This window comes from Eulemur rufifrons, chromosome 30 (genome assembly GCF_041146395.1).
Source record: "Eulemur rufifrons isolate Redbay chromosome 30, OSU_ERuf_1, whole genome shotgun sequence".
NCBI classification, from domain to species: Eukaryota; Metazoa; Chordata; class Mammalia; order Primates; family Lemuridae; genus Eulemur; species Eulemur rufifrons.
In genome coordinates this window covers 116,786,434-116,803,252 of record NC_091012.1, presented here as the reverse complement: position 1 = coordinate 116,803,252, position 16,819 = coordinate 116,786,434, and the positions used below count along the sequence as shown (strand labels likewise).

The 16,819-nt window shown below is 32.4% G+C and overlaps 1 protein-coding gene across 1 annotated transcript in view; it reads right to left on the bottom strand.

Annotated features, from left to right (window-relative positions):
• Positions 1–16,819, bottom strand: part of DMD (dystrophin) — a 1,602,346-nt gene that overhangs the window by 1,475,370 nt on the left and 110,157 nt on the right. The window lies entirely within an intron of this gene.

The following is a 16,819-nucleotide window of genomic DNA, read 5'->3' as shown; positions in this document are numbered from 1 at the left end:
CGTGGATGAACTTTTAGGGCATTATGATAAGTGAAATAAACTAGACACAGAAAGAAAAATACTGCATGATTCCACTCATGTGATGTATCTAAAATAGCCAAACTCATATAATCAGAGAGTATAGTGGTTGATTCTAGAGGCTGGGATGTGGAGAAAATGGGGAATGCTAATTAATGAGCATAAAGTCTCAATTATGCATTATTAATAAGTTCCAGAGATCTGTACACAACATTGTCCCTATAATTAGCAACACTGTATTTGTACACTTAAATATTTTCTATAGCGTAGGTCCGATGTTAAGTGTTCTTACAAAAGAAAAGAAAAAAAAACAGAACAGAACACAGTTTTGACAAATTTTGTGTGTATCACAAAATAGATTATGATGTTCTATGGTGTTTCTTTCCTAACAATTTTCAACACATCTTTTTTTTACCTAAAATAAAATGTCAACTAAAAATATCCGAACAGTAAGAGTGATCAAAATATGCAGTAATATATCCTAAGCCACATATTTACTAAGTAGCAGAACCAGAATTATATGCCAAAGTCAGACTGATTAGCAAATGTGTGGTGTGTGTGTGTGTGTGTGTGTGTGTGCATGCATGCATGCTTAGGACATTTTAATCCCATGAAATCAAAGGACAGCTACTTAAGTCAATATGAGTACATTTTCTACACAGAGGAGATATGTCTCCCCCACCCAACAGGAATAAACAGAACCACGTAATCTCTATCTCTTTCTCTTCCTCCCTCCTTCTCTCACAGTCATAGTCACATTATCTTTCCCTGCCCCATGACCACAAAAGAGTCTGTGCTTTTCCCTTTCTGTGCTTTGTGAAGAGGAAATTTGACTAGTCAACATAAAAGCATTTACCTTGTCACTCATGTGAAGAATTCTAATAAGTAAATGAACAAGTTCTCTTGATCCCCTCCTCACTACCAACCTTGAAAATAAAACATGATTTTTTTTAAATTATAGTTTGGATATGCTAATCAGTTAATTATAAAACTTTGAAAATAAAATAAATGTACTAAAAAGAAAAACAAGTACCATGAGGTCATTTCTAATAATAAAATCACCACTGATAAACCAAGCACACTATAAAATGAGGTGTCTCAAAGTCGCAAGAAAAAAGAATGTGATAAAAAATTTAAAAATTATAAGTCCTATAAAGATATATGACAGTAATAAATTATCTAAGTGATTAATATTGTTAGATATGCTAGGAGAGATTGGTCAATGTTTAATACAATGTCACAGTTGAGCCTTTTGTGTTTCTACAGTTGTATCTTGTGCTTCATGGTGTGGCGTGGCTGGGGTTATGCCAGAGAAGTTAGTAGAAGGGAAGAAATAATAAATATCAGAGCACAAATAAATGAAATAGATACTAGAAAAACAATAGAAAAAATCAACAAAATTAAGAGTTAGTTTTTTGGTAAGACAGATTGGCTTGTTCTTGAAATGTACTGATGTTCCACTAAATATGGATTCAGATTTAGTGAATGGAAATTGCCTTACCTCTTTCTTTTTTTTTTCCTTAAGTGAATGAACAAAACTGGAAAATAATTTTATGTATAAATGTTCTTAAAGTCTACAAAAAAAAATTTTCTTAGGAACTAATTGTAACTCAAACACAGGTAGCAGAAGGCATCTTGATACTAGGCAGTGAGAGAAAGTAGAAAGTCAAAGATTTCTTAAGATGGGAGTGATAAAAAGGCTGAAAAGCTGCTTTTAATGAAAATGGAAATATTATTTTGTTTATTTGGGGAAGTGGATGGATTTAGGAAAATAATAGTGAAATAAAGGTTATAATAGTCCAAGTAAGAGAAAGACACTTAAAACATTTAGGTAAAAAAAGAATACTAATCGCTTTTCTTTCATTTTCTTCTCATAGGATATTAAAAGTGAAATTGACCCAAGAAATGTTTGCCATATCATTTACGTTCACTTCTCTGTAGCCTTTTGTACTCCTAAAAAGGAAGCTATAGTATTACTTATGATTCACACATATGACCATGCAAATATTTTTCCTAATATTTTATGTAACATTTATAAAAATCACTAAGAAATTTTAATAGATTCAAAATACAGACTTCAAATATTAGTTTTGACAATGGCGTAATCTTTTTCTCCAATAAAAATAAAATTCCTCTCACAAATGGTCTTTCCGTCAGTGAGTAGAATAAGTTTCACCAAGGCAAAGGCTCTTTGTCTGTAAATCTTAATCTACTTTTGTATGCTATTGAAATTTCCTCTTAGTAAAAGGTGGGAAAATCTCCATATAATTGTTTTTCTTTACTAAGAGCAATTCTTTCACTTAAACTTGAGTATTGCATCTCAAATTAATAATGTCCAACATTTGTCATATATTTAATATTACTTCAAAAATTTGTGAGAACTTCACATAAGCTAGTAATGTAATATTTTCAAAATTTATTTAAAAAGAGAAATTTTATTTTAAGCCTCAAATAGTTTGTTCTCTCTCTCTTCCCCTCCATTCCCCACCCTCAACCTCAGTCTCTTTGTCTCTCTTGTTCACCTGCACACACACACACACACACACACACACACAGTGAAAGTTGATGTGAACAGAAAATCATCAGGTTATTCAAAATCCCTGTATTAGAGGGCAGAGAAGTTTGTGAATCCATATAAACTCGTCTACTTGTGGTTTCCTCTCTGGGCTTATTTACTTCCTAGTTAGGTTTTATATCATTTTTCACCAATTCCTCCTCCATACCTTTCTACCCTTAGTCAATAAGTGATAATTTTCTTCTCTACTTAATCTTACTGCTATTGGGGTAATCAAGATTCTTAGGGCAGTGAAAATTTCCAGAAATGTGTTTTCCATCACTCGAACACAGGCTTACCTCTACAGCCTTAGTAATGTCATTTACTAAAGTCATGTGCTACCTAAAATATTTTCATCCTTTCCTTCACTTATCTAAGATTCCTACAGTGCCCTGTTCAAGATGAAATTACTCCATGAAAACTGTCCGAGTACCTGTCCGTGAACCATTGTGGGATGCATAAACTGCAGATTCTTGAACTCCATTCAACAGGCTTGTGATTCAGAGCCTCACAAACCTGTATTTTTAACAGCTCTCCAACCACTAAGGTTAGTTTGAAAAATAAATCACATATTTGAAATAAAAGGTGGCATGTCTTACCTCATATTATTTCTCCTTTTATATGTAGATAATTTGTTAAAGTATTGTTTATGGGATTAACAATTTATAGTGAGAAAAGGAAGATGAGGTAAAACTGTCACATCAAGTTTCATATTGTAGGACCTGCTTCTAAAACCCTGGATAATTCATTAGGGTCTTCAGTTGCTGCTACTGTATGTATTGATGTTCACTCAACCCTGTCTTAGAATATGTAATGTAATGGGATAATTGTGCATATAATGTAAATATGCTATGTATTCATTCATTTGGTCAACACATTTTGGGTACCGACTATGTGTTCTAGACTATGAGTCCTTTCTTTCTTGGAGTTTTCACGTGTTAGGAGAAAACAATTTGCAAATACCATAGTGTTGGTAGTGATAAATATAATGAGGGAATTATTTAAAACTTAGAGAGGACATAGCACTAGTGGAGGTACAGAAAATAGGTTAGTCATAAAAGATCTCTTTGAGTCCTGGTAAGGTTAGGAAGTGAGACATAAGCATATCTGGGAAAGAATCTTCCAGGAAGAGGAAAATCCATGTGTAAAGTTACTGGCCTGGAAGTATGTTTGGCCTATTTGATGCAAAGTTAGCAGGCCAGTGTATCTGGAGCTGAGTGATGGGGTTAAGAATAGGAAAGAGGATAAGATATCTCAGAAACAGATCATGTGGGGATTTTGGATTTTCTTCTATGTGTAAAGTAAAATTGTTTCAGAACTTAGAGCTACTCCAAACATCTTCTCTACTCAGTTTGTAATTTCCTTAAGAGCAATAACATGGATCCCCCATGCTTGGTTCCTTATCTCTCATTCCATAATAGTTACTATTGCTCAATAAAAATTACAGTTTATGGATTTTAGCCTAGTAAAGGAAACAAAAGGTCTTCTTAGACAACTATATTGTTCCTGCACATAGTAGGTGAACAGATTTAAAAACTATGTGTCCAATGACTTACTCCCTTTTATTACCAGTCTCATTATCTAGTCTGTGATTAAATACCTCTTCGAAAAGAGAGCTCATTATCTCCCAAAGACTTTTATCGCATTTTGGGATATTTATTAATATAATAAAGTATTCAAACATCACACAAGTGTTCCCATGAATTTTAGCAAGTTAATTTGCATTATGCTTTTAATTTTGTAAATTAATTTTTTTATGCTGGAAGGATTCCTATTACTAAACTGACTTCTTGAGGGCACGACCATGATTTTATTTTCTATTTTCTTTTGTCTAGAGTCTCCTTTCTGACTCACGATGTGCATGTTATACGAGCAAATTGTTTAGGATAGTGAAATTTAGTAACCAGATCTAGACCAATTGGCATAGATGACACTTAATAAATATTAAGTGACTACTAACACATTTAAACAGTTGTCTTTAGCCTGAATATTATGATATATTAATAAGTTTCTAAACTTAAAATCAGATTATCCTAATAAGAAGCTTTATTGTAGTTCCTAGGACATAATCATTACTCAATAATTGTTTATTGAATGAAGAAATGAATATAGCTGTTCATCTAACAGGAGGCTATTTAGACTTATTCCCTCAATTTTTCAAGGGCCATTGAGTAATAATGGCCTATTTCCCTAAAAATCAAGAGTGTAAGATCTAGTACTAAGTTGTTAAATTTCAAATGGAAAAAAAATAGCACCATAGCAGCAAAAATGAAATATCTCATATATATCATACACATGCATGAACACACACACATACACACAAACACTTACATACACTATATATTTATAATGAATTCAGAGTCCTAGTTATGGTGATGGGACTAGGGAAATAAGTCTAAAAAGGAAAGTGCTATTGGAGACAGGCCATATAGATAACTTAGAAGAGAACATACACACTGTATGTGTTTAGTATTATTGGTAGTATGTATGTGTTATTGTAGGTATATAATTACACACACACACACACACACACACAGTGCATAATTATGTTCTGTACACTATTTGCAACTTTCTCTTCTAACCTAACCATATCAGAGCTATCTTTACAACATGGTAATAAGCATATATCTACAGCATGATTTTTAAAGGCTGCATGATATTGCATTAAATATATTTACCCTAAGTTTTACCAGTTCTATAGTGATGAATATTTAGATCTTATCTAAACTTTCACTCTTTAAAAAACGTTTTAACTATTTCTTATATCATTGCACTCATCAGATTATTGTCCTTAGATAAATTTCTTCAGGTACTAATGGGTATCTGAAATTTTACATATTTAAATTTTGTGATTTATTGAAAAAGAATATGCTCCAGAAATACAGCATCAATTTAGTCTGTCATAAGTCTTCTTATAACTTTTGAGATTTCCTGTTTCCTTATGCTCTGGAAATTATCAGTGTTATCAGCATTTCAATCTGCCTATCTGGCAGGTAAAAATGATTTCATTGTTTTATATTGTATATCTTTCATTACTAAGCAAGTAGAATATCTTTTTCTATGCTTACTGATATACTGATTTTTTTTTTCTTGTATCATTTTCTGACTCATGTTCTTCATGAATTTTCCTATTGGGGTGTTCTGCTTTTACTTATTGATTTGCCCGTGTTATTTATATATGATGGCTAGTAATCTTTTGTATGTTGTAAATGTTACAGATAATTTCCCTAATTTATAATTTGACTTTTAACTTTCTTCATGGTCTTTCTTGTATACATTCTAACCAATACATGATATGACAAGAATTGCCTTGCTAATTACCTTCACCTACTCAATAAATAATTACTATAGTTATAGACTATGAAATGGTGAGATTTTTAAGAGCTTATAGATACTTTATTTCACATTCATTCCTGGGTTCTAGGATCAAGTGGCCAATGAGCAATTAGTTAATTAATGGTAATAGTATAGTGCTTCTGGCATACTTGGGTTCCTGAACTATTTGAAGTGCCAAATAGTTAAAATGACTTTAATCACCCAGCTCACATGAAATTTAAATGATGAAATAGAAGTAAAAGAATCCATGGGCACATCTTATTTCTAATTCCATTAATGATCCAAATTTCCTCTTGAAATGACTTTTTTGAGGTATTATAAAGTAAATTTTAATGTTTCAGAAAGAGAACTACATATCTCAGGAAGCAGATAATTGCCACTGGATTTAGCAATCTGACCCACAATATAGAAATTTCTAATTAAAGTACTCTTCTTATAATGTTAATCTTTCAGCCAAAAATTTCCTTGGGATATGTTATAATGAAGATAAAATGCACTAAGATTTTAAATTAACTGGAGATCCCAGGGAAACCTAATAAACATTTTCATAAATGTTCACTATAAGTAAATTTTATTGTGAAGTAATCCCATTGTTATGTATAGCTCTCATCATTGGCATCATTACACTGTGAATTAATGAACTAATAGAAATAAATATTTAAAATGTTAATCTCACAACTCTGGATTTGATATAGGTGAAAAGGAACATGGCTTTCTGTAACCAAATCAGCAGGCAAATGATGTGGTATAAGGAGTCACATAACAATACTATCAGCTCATCATTAATTCTTTCAAAGATAGATTCTTTCCCCAATGATTTAATTCATAACATTTTCAAAATTAAAAAAAAAAATGATGACTGCATTCTTATCAAAGCTTATCATGTACAAGATACTTTATATGAATGCTAATTGCATTGATTTTACAATCACTCTAAAATGCTTACTATTAAATAAGATATCCCTTTGAAATAATTTATCGTTTTCTTTACGTTTACAAGTTTTTTTTTTCGTTTACAAGTTTTAAGGGGTAAAGTATTAGTGAAAATAAAAAAATTGCCAGTGGATTTGAAACTTATCAACATTGGATTTATCACATGTTACATTACAAAAGGCTCTATATTGCTCTGAAAGTTTGGTAAGAAGTTTATGTTGATTATTTAAGCATTATTCCATTTTTGCAATGAAATTATTTGTAGACAAAGACTATAATATGTAAGGATAGGTGCTAATGGAATTTTGTACCAGGGATTATAATTAGACATGTATATCCTCTAATTATGCATTTTAGTAAATATATCCGTATAAAATAAGTTTTCAATCAAGGTTGTCATACATCTTAATTTTGATGTAACCACACTTTGAGTATGGTTTCACTATAAAATAAGGTTAATTGTTTTAATTAAAGAGTAATTATTAAAAATAATAAAATATCCCCAAAAACAAAAGATTGCAATAAACAATAAAATTAATGTAAAACCGAAAATCAAATTGCTTAATGAATGTAGAAACTAGAGTTTATTCTACAGAAAATGTTCTACAATGTGGTGAATTAGCTTAAAATAATTACAATCCTAAAGAAGAAATAATATTTAGTAAAATTCAGGATATCAGGGTCCTAGATCCAATACTTCTACTGTCATGTTAGTTACATGATTTAGTATCTCTGAGATACAGTTTCTTCATCTGTAAAATGAAGAGTATGAAAGTTGTTCCATCTATTTAATACTCTTAGTATTAAATAACACATATAAATTCTTCCCAAGTAAATTTGTAATGATACTTGGCTATTGCAGAGCCTACTCTGTGATGCTTATGGGCAAAGACATTCTCAAACTTCTTAGTTAATCAGGAGCTTAGATATTTGAAGATATGTATAAGCTTTCTTAAAACAAATACAGTGACCAATAAGAGTACACTTTATTGAACACCTGTTAGGCACCATGCTAGCCACTTTTCTGTTTTTTTTTTTTTTTTTTTTTTTTGAGACAGAGTCTCACTCTGTTGCCCAGGCTAGAGTGAGTGCCGTGGCGTCAGCCTAGCTCACAGCAACCTCAAACTCCTGAGCTCAAGTGATCCTACTGCCTCAGCCTCCCGAGTAGCTGGGACTACAGGCATGCACCACCATGCCCGGCTAATTTTTTCTATATATATATTTTTAGCTGTCCATATAATTTCTTTCTATTTTTAGTAGAGATGGGGTCTCGCTCTTGCTCAGGCTGGTCTCGAACTCCTGAGCTCAAACGATCCGCCCACCTCGGCCTCCCAGAGTGCTAGGATTACAGGCGTGAGCCACCGCGCCCGGCCGCTAGCCACTTTTCTTAATTGATCTCTGTTCCTCATAAGAATCTTGTAAATTCTGACAGATTGTATTTATTTAAGATGGATACAGCAATACATTTCATCCTACATATTCTTCTTACAATGTAACATTGACACTTCTCCATAAAGAGTTGAGTTTATGTTTCTCCCTCTTGAATATGTGTGGAACTGTGATCACGGCAGAAGTTACACTATGTGTCTTCCAAGACAAAGTCACAAAAAGCAATAAAGCTTCTGGTTGGTACTCTTTGAATCTTTTGCTCTCAAAATCCAGCCAGCATTTTTTGAGGGACTGCAGATTACATGGAGAGGTCATATATAGGTGTTCCGGACAACTGCTCTGGCCGAAGTCCCCGTATCAGCCACCAGAGACATGTGAGTGAAGAAGCCTTCACAATGACTTCAGCCTCAGTTTTAACTACTGTCTTATTTCAACTGCATGAGAAGCCCTAGGCCCAGTTGAATCCCATAATCAAGAGACATGATGACAAAACTGTTGTTTTCATAAGCTTCTAAATTTTCAGGTGATTTGCTATGTGCCAATAGTAACTGGAGAACAAGATAAGCAGGCTTATATTACACAGGTTAGCTAAGCATTACACAGGCATTCTATGAGACTAAAAATTGAATCACACAGCAAATATGAAGATGAATTAAAATTTTAACACACATTCTTACTTCCTCAAAAATTTATGCGATTTGTAAAAAGGATATTAAAATAAATTTTTGGCAAGGATATTCTTTAAGATACCAAAAATAAGCTAAAGAAGACATATTGCATCCACCCAACATAAGGAGATCCAAACAATCTATTAATGATTACAAATAAGCCCCCTAACCTGTTTAAACATTGTAACACAAACAGATTAGCTCAGTTCCATCCAATAATTCATTCAACCTTTAAGGACACACAAAACCACATAAAATGTAATAAATGTGAGTTCAATGAGATCTTTCAGAAATCCTTGTTTTGTAAAAATTGACTCTGTTTTTATATCATCCAAACAGCTGCACCTTTGGCGCTATCTGCAGTATCAAGAGACACCCGGGAAAACTCATTTTCCAGGAAGGTTGGTTAAATTATGTATCATCTCTTCCAGAAACTCCAAGTATATTTTCCAAATGTAAAAATGGACTTTCATTCTACATTTTTGGATTTATGTTATTTTTAAGGTTATATCATAATTTGTAAATACAATTCAAAATGTAGGAATGTTGACCTGTATTATTATAAATAATTTTTCACATTTAAACACTTATTGAGTGCCTGTTGCATAAGAAGGTCAATGAAGGCTTTTCTCACATATTTTAATACCATGTGTTAATATTTTAGCCACCATATAAAGTTAAAATTATCTTCATTTTAGAGATGAGAAAACTGAGGCATAGAAGGACAATGGTATATTCAAGTCCCACAGATGGACTATTTCCTTTCATACTCCTGTTTTCATCTCAAGAGAAAGCACAACTGAATCTCTTAGCTATGGAATACCCTTTAATATTTTTTTGAAAAATGTGACCCTATTAAATTTTAATTACATCTAAATAAACATGAATAGACTAAATAGGAGGACAAAACAGGAAATATATTTGTGACATACATGACAAAAACGTCCTTGTGCTCATGCAGAATTATCACTTATATATCCAGTAGGAAAATAACATTCCCACACTATTCAAACTTTTTCATTCAGCCTAAGTTTTCTAATCTATAAGATGGAGTTAAATCTTCATGAAGTTGTTTTTCAAATCAGAAATAATAAATGCAAATTACATACTATGCATTTAATACATTCCCCAAATACAGATGCACCTGTACAATAAATGATATCTTTTGACCATACTATTCTTATAAAATTTTGGTAATTAATGAGAGTTTTCCCTTAAGTAAGCCCTTTTTTTTGAAGGTATATTGCCCAGCGTTCTCTGTAAGAAACTGTTTGGTTAATAATGTTTTCAAAATACATTAATGCAATAATATGGTTATACTTTTTAAAGCATTTAAAATCAGTTTAAATCTTTTGGCAGTCCTCTTTTGTAATTAGCAGTTGATAAGCCCATTTGAAATATTAATAGTATATTTTTATTTAAAACTATCATCAAATTTAGTGTCTCTCTGAGGTAATAAGCTATGGACTATTATTCAGTGTAAACTTACACTGAATCACTTTTATAAGCCTCTACATTGTTGGACTATGAGTACAAGAATGTTCCATTAATCTTAACATCATTTTTTTTTAATTCAGCCCTTGTTTATTTCCTTTACAGTGTTTCTCACAATTTATAGTCATTTTAGTTTCACTTTAAAATATTTTGGTCTTTTTCCCATCTATATGCATTATGAAGACAAATAACATTTCCATTTTGTTCAGTGAATGAATTTCAGATCCTAGGAGAGTTATATTAGATAGTTTATACTTAATACTTACTAGCTGAGTAAATGAATAAAATGTACACCTGTAATATTAGTATATCTGACTCAAAATTTGATTCTAAATAGAAGAATATTGTGTACATGAAATTGAAAAATTCTAAAACACTTCACATGATATTACTTAGCCAGGTGTGTTTCTTTTTGCCTTTATCCAAACATTAACAGAAATAAAAAGAGAAATATACAGGAATAAAATAATAGTAGGAGACTTTAACACCATATTCTCAATAATATATATATATCAACCACACAGAAAATCAACAAATAAATAACAGACTTGAACAGCACTACAGACCAATTGGACTTAACAGACCTATACAGAATATTCCACCCAACTGCAAAGGAAGATATATTCTTCTCAGGCCACCACAGACCATTATCCAGGATAGAACATATGTTAGGTCAAAAAACAATTCTTAACAAAATTAAAAAGATTGAAATCATACCAAGTATCTTTTCCAACCACAACAGAATAAAACTAGAAACCAACAGCAGAAGGAAAATTGAAAAATTCACAAATATGTGGACATTAAATAGCATACTTTTGAACAAATAAGGACAAAGAAATGAAAAAGGGAACAAGAAAATCTCTTGAGACAAATGAAAACAAGAATACAAGTACCAAAATTTACGGGATACAGCAAAAACTGTACTAAGAGAGAAGTTTAGAAAGAGAAACTCCCATATTATAAAACAAGAAAGAGCTCAAATCAATGACCTAACTTCATACTTCAAATAACTAGAAAATGAAGAACCAAGCCCAAAGTTAGCAGAAGGAAGAGTACAATAAAAATCAGAGTATAAATAAATGAAATAGAGTCCAGAAAAAAATAGAAGACGTCAAAGAAACTAAGACTTGTTTTTTTAAAAGATAAATGAAATTGACAAACCCTTAGCTAGACTAAGAAAAAAGAAAGAAGAATCAAATAAATAAAATCAGAAATGAAGGAGGAGATATTACAACTGATGCTACAAAAATAAAAAGGATCATAACAGAGCACTATGAACGATTATATGCCAACAAACTAGACAACTGAGAAAAATGGATAAATTCCTATAAGCATAAAACCTATCAAAGCTGAATAATGAAGAAATAGAAAATCTTAACAGACCAGTACAAGTAATGAGAGTGAATCAGTAATTAGTAATTAAAAAACCTCCCACTAAAGAAAAGCCCAAGACTACCAAACGTTAAAAAAAAAATAATTAATGCTAAGATTTCCCAAACTCTTCTTAAAACAACTTAAGTAGAAAGAACCCTTCCAAAATCATTTTATGAAACCAACATTACCCTGATACCAAAGCCAGAAAAAGATATCACAAAAATACTACAGGTCAATATCTCTGATGAATACAGAGGCCAAAATCCTCAACAAAATACTAACAAACTGACTTTAACAGCACATTTAAAAGGATCATACACCATAACCAAATAGGATTGATCCCTGGGATGCAAGGATGGTTCAACATATGAAAATCAATTAGTGTGATACACCACATTAAATGATAAAAAAACACATGATCTTCCTAATAGATGCTTAAAAGTATTTGACAAAATTCAACACCATTTTATTATTAAAAACAACAACAACAAAAAGAAATGACTCTCAACAAACAGGAATAGAAGGAAATTGTCTCAAAATAAAGGCCATTTATGAAAAGACCAACGCTAACATCATACTCAACAACGACAAACTGAAAGTCTTTCCTCAGATCAGGAACAAAGCAAATATACTCATTATTGCCACTTCTACTCACCACAGTACTAGAAGTCCTAGCAAGAGCAAGTAGACAATAAAAATAAATAAAAGGTATCTATATTAGAAAGGAAGAAGTAATATCATCCCTGTTTGCAGATGACATGATATCATAAACAGAAAACTCTAGACTTCATAAAAAATTAGAACTAATAAACAAAATCAGTAATGTTACAGGATACAAAATCAATAAACAAAAATAAGTTTAGTTTCTATACACTAATAATGAACTATCTGAACAAGAAATTGTTAAGGGCCAAAAGCTTCAAGACTACTGACTGTTATAACTTTTGGCCATATAATGTTAAAAGCTGAAATTTTAACATTGTCAAAGCTATTTCTATAATGTCATAATGTAAGTTTTGTGCCAAAAAATCATTAACCTGCTATCTCGCTCCTGTAAAACTGCTTGCTAAAGACAGTGCCCCAAGTGTGGGAATACAACACCCATGTTCTGCATGACCAAGCCCTAAACTGCCCAGATCCTGTTGCACCAGGACATGAGAGTGATATAATGCTGCTTTTTGCCCCTGTAATCATGCTTGCTCTGCCCCAATGATTTTTCACTCACAATAAAAGCTTTCTGCTTCAATAGTTCACTGCTGCTCTCTGTGCCGCTGCCTGGCGGCAGCACGGGGAATACTCACTGGCCAGCTAATAAAGATTCCTGATTTGGCTCAATTCAGTCTTTAGGTGGTCATTTCTCACATCTCAGACCATAACAGAAATCCCATTCACAATAGAACCAAAAAGAAAAGAAAATATAATGATAACCTTAACTAAGGAGGTCAAAAATTGTACATTGAAAACTACAAAACATGGATGAAACAAATTAAAGAAGACACAAACAAATGAAGACTTCCCACATTCATGGATTAGAGGATTTAAAATTGTTAAAATGTCCATAATACCCAAAACAATCTACAGATTGAATGTCACGCATATCATTGAAGCTCTGACTCGGGGGGATGGGCGGGACATGGGCAATATATATAACCTGAACTTTTGTACCTCCATGATAAGCTGAAATAAAAAAAAAATAGTAATAAAAAATAAAATAAAATAAAATTAGAATGTTGTTTTTTACACAAATAGAAAAAAATTCTAAAATTCATATAGAACCACAAAGGATCATAAATAGCCAAATTAATCTTGAGAAAGACAAAACTGGAGGCAGCACACTTCCTGAATAAAAAATATATTATAAAGCTACAGTAATTAAAAACAAATGATATTGGCATGAGAACAAACTTAAAGACGAATGGAGCAAAATAGAAAGCCCAGAAATAAATCCATACATATATGGTCAACTGATCTTCAACAAGGATGTCAAGAATACACAATGAGGATAGCATATAGTCCCTTCAAAAAATAATTTGGAGAAAACTGGATATCTACATGTAAAAGAAGGAAATTGGATGTTTATCTTATACCCTATACAAAAATCAACTCAAAATGGATAAAAGACTTAAATGTAAGACTTGAATCTGTAAAACTCTTAGAAGAGAATGTAGAGAGAATCTTTGTGACATTCATCCTGGCAATGATTTCATGGATATGACATCAAAAGCACAAGCAACAAAAATAAAAATAGACAAGTGGGACTATATAAAACTAAAAAGCTTCTGCTCAGAAAAGAAAACAATCAAAAGCATTAAAAGACAACATATGAAATGAGAAAAAATATTTCTAAGTCATATAATTGATAAATTGTTAATTTCCAAAATATATAAGAAAATCCTATAACTCAATAGCAAAAAAAAAAAAAAATCTAAAAGCTCAATTAAAAATGGGCTAAAGACTTAAACAGACATTTCTCCAAAGAAGACAAATGGTCAACAGGTTTATGAAAAGATGTTCAACGTCCCTCCAGTTTTAAAATTCTACTCAGAAGTCTTCAGTGTACTGATCTATAGAGTTGAGCTTCAACCTGACAATTCTGTTTCTAGGTCACTTGTTCAGTCACGTCAGAAAGTATAAAGGCTTCCTAGAAGCAGATCAATGATGTTTTCAATCTAAGGAGTGCTCCCCACTAGCTGGCTTTGTGTCCTCCATTTGCCAATTCTTTTATACAATCTATGTTCAGTTTGAGGGACAAGTTGTTCTGGGAGGGGCCCATGGTAGAGTGAAAAATCTTCTCTTCTCCTTCTCCCTCCCAACACAGGATCACTGGACACAAAATCACCTAGCGGTGTTTTTTTTCTGCTTTATAAGGAAGCATTACTATGTTTCACTTTGCATGGCTCCAAGATTGTTGCTCAGCAACTTTAAAAAACATATCCTTTATTTTAGAATCTTTTATTCAGTATATAAACTCAGGAAGTTGTCAAACTCTATACAGATTGTGAGTTTGTTTATAAATCGGTTTAGAACCCATACTGCATCTTCCCATAGAAATGCTGATAAAAACATAATAGGGTCTTCAGATCAGACCACAGAATCTCATCTAATCTTTGACATATATAAGACAATAATCATCATATTGGTTGCCTTTTTATTGAGAACCAAGAAAATGCCTGTATCATGGAATGTTCTTTATATAATTCATGTTACTTAACCTTCCTAATAGCTCTATGAGTTAGAGATGAATCCCATAATACACATGAGGAAACTGAGGCCCAGTAAGTACAAGAAACTCTCCCAATGTCACATAGCTAGAAAGTGGCAAAGCTGGAATGTGAACCTAGATCTCTTTGATGTCAGAATTTGTGCTCCCTCCTCTTTGCTCAACTAGTATTCTTCCTTCTCAAGAACTGATGCTTCTTTGAGTAAATGCAATTTCAATTTAGGGTTTCAGAAGTTCATTATTCCTAGTTCTGGTGTGTCAAGTGCATGTTTCTGTATATTTCAACTACATTCCAGGTGATGGTGAAATTTCTGGTCTAGGACACAAATTCCAGCAAGCCTTGGAGTGTTTGGCTACCTACTAACACCCATTTTCTTCTTCCTTCCTCTTAAGAGAATTTGATTTTATTTAGGAATTACCCTGTTCCATTTGGCCATGTGATTCAAGGATAACTGACTTTTGACTGGCTTAAGTTAATCATGGTAGTCAGTAAATCCTTTTCCTTAGAATCTTTTACTCAGCATATTAACTCAGGAAGTTGCCAAACTCTACACAGGTTGTGAGTTTATTTATAAATCAGTTCAGAACTAACGCTGTATCTACCGATAAAAGTGCTTATCTTATGTTCTCCTGGAAAGAGTTGGAACCCATTCTACTAAGTGAAGTATCCCAAGAATGGAAAGATAAGCACCACATGCACTCACCAGCAAATTGGTTTCCCTGATCATCACCTAAATGCACATTTGGGAATAACACCAATTGGGTGTCGGGCAGATGTGGGGGGTGAGGGGAGGGGATGGGTGTATACCTACATAATGAGTGCGATGCACACTGTCTGGGGAATGGACACGCTTGAAGCTCTGACTCGGGGTGGGGGTGGGGGGCATGGGCAATATACATAACCTAAACTTTTGTACCCCCATAATAAGCTGAAATTAAAAAAAGAAAAAAATGTAATAAGGTCCTCAGATCAGACAATAAAATTTCATCTAACCCTTAATATGTTTCAAGCAGTGATCTTGATATTGGTTGCCATTTTTTTTGAAGATCCTACAGTGTGCCTGTTCTATGGAATGTTTCTTTATATAATTCATCTCACTTATCTCTCCTAATAGCTCAATGAATTATTATATAATTTTATTGGACAGGATTATATCTATGTGACATAATACTGTCCAATAAGATGTAAGAGAAAATATGCTAGGGTAGCTTCTAAGATATATTTCCTTATTCTTAAAAGTGGCACACATTTAGATTATGATCAACATGCATTCATTGTTTCAACAACTGGGTAGCTTCTAGAGAAAATATTTAATTTGTTCTCAATTTTGCAACTTATACTAGTTTAGTAGCATCAAAGTTTCTCTTAAAAAATTGAACTAGAAGAAACCATGAAAGAATTTCTTAAATAACATTTGAATAGCAGAGCCCTTTTCAGATATGACCTCCTCCCCCGCCCCCACAATAGCAACAACAACAGAAAGCCATAAAAAAGAGTAAGAATTCCCAACCACTTAAATAACATTTTAAATGCTGGAAAAAAAAACACAAACAAATAAAAAATAGAATTCACAAACTGTGAGCATTATTTCAATTTCATATCACCAAAATGGCTAATTTATTTAATATATAAATAATTCCTGCAAATTGACAAGAAGAAAAATACTATTTCAATTTATAAAAATTGGGAAACATATGAAAATTTCTCAGGAAAAGAAATACTACTGATTGTTAAGCACATACAAAGATGGTCAGTTTCTTTCACAATAAGAAAAACTGCAAATACTTGAAATTATGAACACACACATTCTAGAAGGGAGTGGTGAGGGTGGA